The sequence below is a fragment of the Chrysochloris asiatica genome, unplaced genomic scaffold (assembly GCF_000296735.1).
Source record: "Chrysochloris asiatica unplaced genomic scaffold, ChrAsi1.0 scaffold00063, whole genome shotgun sequence".
Classification (NCBI taxonomy): Eukaryota; Metazoa; Chordata; class Mammalia; order Afrosoricida; family Chrysochloridae; genus Chrysochloris; species Chrysochloris asiatica.
The window spans coordinates 10,030,741-10,034,528 of NW_006408581.1; positions in this window are offsets into that span (position 1 = coordinate 10,030,741).

Consider the following 3,788-nt stretch of genomic DNA (forward strand, 5'->3'; position numbering starts at 1 on the left):
CTTCATGTATGATGTTCTTGATGTCATCCCACAACTCTTCTGGTCTTCGGTCTTTAGTGTTTAATGTATCAAATCTGTTCTTCAGATGACCTCTAAATGCAGGTGGGAAGAAGAACTATATAGTGCCCAGCTATCAAGACCAATTGTTCTGAAAGGAATCACATTAGAAGGTCTTGGCTACAGTGGATGAAAATGTGGAACAAAACTCAATATTATAAATAAGAAAACTGGCTTACTGGTCAAAAAGAGACTGGAGGAACCCATGACTTCAACCCCACTTTACGTCTGGAATGAAACTCATCTTCTTGGACCAATTTTCAGGCAAGTAGTAAATAGTAGGTACGTTCACCTTGGAATTATCAATCACTCAAATCAAAAGGACAAAGTTGAGAAGGGATGGAAATGAGGGATGAATGGAATAAGGAACCAAAAAGAAGAAATGGTACAACTGTTGTTACATGGAAGGAATTGTAATCATTGTGATGAAGCAAAATGTATGACTTGTTGAATGTAAAATTGATGATCTTGTCTGTATATCTTTACTCAATATACATTAAAAAGTTAAAAAAAAAAACAAAAAAAAAACCCACACATCAGATTTCAAGACTTGGTATGGAAAAAAATACCATTAGTAATTTTATGTTGATCATATGTCAAATGATATATTTAATATGTTGGATTAAATTAAATATATTATTGTATTTCTTTAAAAAGCTGTTTCAAAAGAAAAGTGAATGAAAGAAAGAACTACTATTATCTAGTTTACATTTGTTGTTGTTAGTGCATTTAAGTCATTTTAGACTCACATCAGCCTGATATAGGACATCTGAGATGGTGGGTTTGAACTGCTGATCTTGTGGTTCGAAGTCCAGTGGTAATGCTACAGTGCCACACCAGGAATCCATAAATGTTATAAATTCTAACTATTTAAAGATAACAATACGTTTCAAAAGATGGCACCAAAGATTATTTAAATCATTAAAGCCATCAAAATACCCACATTTGAATAGCATGATTCCTTTAGCTAGGAAAAAATGCAAAAAGTGTTAAAGCTCTCATTTAACAACTTATTTCAGAAGTCATAGCTGATAAGATATAACAAGGTTTAAAACTATAAAATGACCAAGTTTTACTGGAAGTTCCATAACCAATTTTAAATAAGGCCCAGAGGGTTTGTGAAGATGTTTTCAACACTAATGTTAGCTTCTTTTCATCATTGTATCATTTTAATTTGAGTCTTTTAGTAGGTTTCATCATCCATTCAGAGATCAGGATTTTCTTCTATTGGAACAGATGGAGCCAAGTTTTGGCACATTGTAATTTCACAGCACATGGACTAGTGAACAAGATTAAACACAATTTTTTTCATTAAAGTTCAAGAGACTTCTTTTCTATTGTCTTTTCTAATAAACATAATCCTCAGGCAAGAGAGGTAGAGCAGTAGCCTCCTCAGCACTTTTACTATCAAAAGACTTCTTTAGAAATTTAGAATAATAATATTTAGCATAATAAATCAAATATACTTCAATAAATGTGCTTGCATTATATTGAAACAGTAATAAACAATGAATAGGGAAAATACATGGGATAGCTTCTTACAATTTCATCAATTTATGATGACCAAAAGGAGTAGTACAAAGGAGTAACTTTTAATTTCATCTTTAATGGGAAGGCTTACATTCAAGCTAATCCCATGGGTGATAGAAAATTTGCCAAATTATTATTTTTTATGATTCATTAACTTTTCCCACAAGCTGGAAGACTAAGGATAGTGAAATTTCTGAAAAATGATAAAAATGCTACAAACATCAGAGATTGTTTGGCCTATAACATGGGTTTTTCTGTTGTAAAGGATGGCTTTTCACATGGGAATGATGTTTTTCTAAAATCCTTTTAGTCACAAAAGTGATCATAGCTCTGTGGTAAGCCCCCTCATAATGGGAAAAACTCTTTTGCTAAGTTATATCAAAGAAGATTTTTTAAAAGTATGATAAAGGAAACAAGTGTAAATCACTACAATTTGATGAATTTGACCTATATTTATGAATGTTGTTGTTAAGTGCCTTCGAGTCGGTTCTGACCCGTAGCGACCCTGTACAGGGTTTCTGAGGCTGTAAATCTTTACGGGAGCAGAACGCCTCATCTTTCTCAGGCGGAGCGAGCGGCTGGTAGTTTCAAACTGCTGGCCTTAAGGTTCGCAGCCCAATTCGTAACCACTACACTACCGGAGCTTCTTATTTATGGTACTACATGTTTTAAGCTACATTTATGAATGTAGTAGCTTAAAATACCAACCAAGAGTGGAGCAATCTTCACAGCAAGGATCATTCCCATGCCCTCTGTACACAGGGTTGATAGGGATGGGCAACTTAGACATTGGCTACCTAATGTGGGTTGGGGGGTAGCTATAAAGCCATGAAGTGACTGGCTTACAAGTTTTCAAGAGGGCGTTTAATTTCAGAGTGTTCAGGGGAAGGTAGAACCCCACTGAATGATTCCTTTAGCTAAAAAAAAAATGCAAAAAGTGTTAAAGCTCTCGTTTAACAACTTATGGGTCTGTTGAAAGGAGATGAGGATAAGATTCTTATGATTTGATAATGAGCAACTGTTACCATGAATAATTGTGACTGCCACAACTGGAAAGGTAGAAGTTTTATAGCAAAAATGGGGTAATAGTTCATCTTATAGTCCATGAAGAGAAGACCCTAGGATTATCAAGGGAGAAAAGCACTAGCAGAATATGGAACTCTATCCAGAAAAGCAGTGACACCAGAGATGAAGGCAGAGATGAGGACATGGAGAGATAGAGCAGCTGAGGATTCTAGACTGACAGCAGCCAGAAGGCAGGCTTGCAGAATGTGCCCTTTGGTTTTTTAAATGATTATATGTTTCTGAGTGTTTTGGTGTACATCTAAAAAACAAAACAGAGGGAATAGAAGCAAATATTGTTGAATGATGATACATGGAAGGGATTGTAGTCATTGAAATGCAATGAAATATGATAGAATGAATGCAAAACTCATGTTCTCCCATGTAAACTATTAATTCACAATAAAAACTTTAAAAAAAACACACCAAAACCTCTATCATGTGATCTCCAACATCATTTTCATCACCTAGATTCTATGTTCCAAATAGCAAACCCTCCTCTCCAGTTCCATCTTTTGCCTTCTAATAACTATTAATTATCCGTGCATCTTTACTGCATGTTTCATTAATTTCAGACTGAAGAAGTTGGTAGAACTTTTCAGTACCTTCATCACTGAGTTTGGTAGTTGGTGTGTAAACTTAAACAATTGTTGTATTAACTGGTTTTCCTTGTAGACAAATTGGTATTATCCTATCATAAACAGCATTGTACTTCAAGATAGAGCTTAAAATGTTCTTTTTGCTGATGAAGGGAAAGGTAGACCTCTTTAATTTTTCATCGCTTAATTCAAAATAGCCACTACCATTTCTTCCAGCTCATTAATGTCAAGGATATTGATCTTTATGGTTTCCATTTAATTTTTTTCCTCTTGGAATTTTTCTAGGTTCATATTCCATACATTCTATGTTCTGTTTATCAAAGGAGATTTTTAGCTGTTTCTTTTCATTTTTTATTGTGCCTCATCATCAACTGAAGATATTGCAGGCTTTATTATCTCCATATTATGAAGGAGCCAGCTCTTCCTCAGCCATATTCCAACCTGATTGGCTTATCTTCTGGCATTATACCAGACAATATTTGCTGATATCTGTGAGGTTTTTAGTGGCTTGTTGTTGTTGTTGCTAGGTGCCATTGAGTC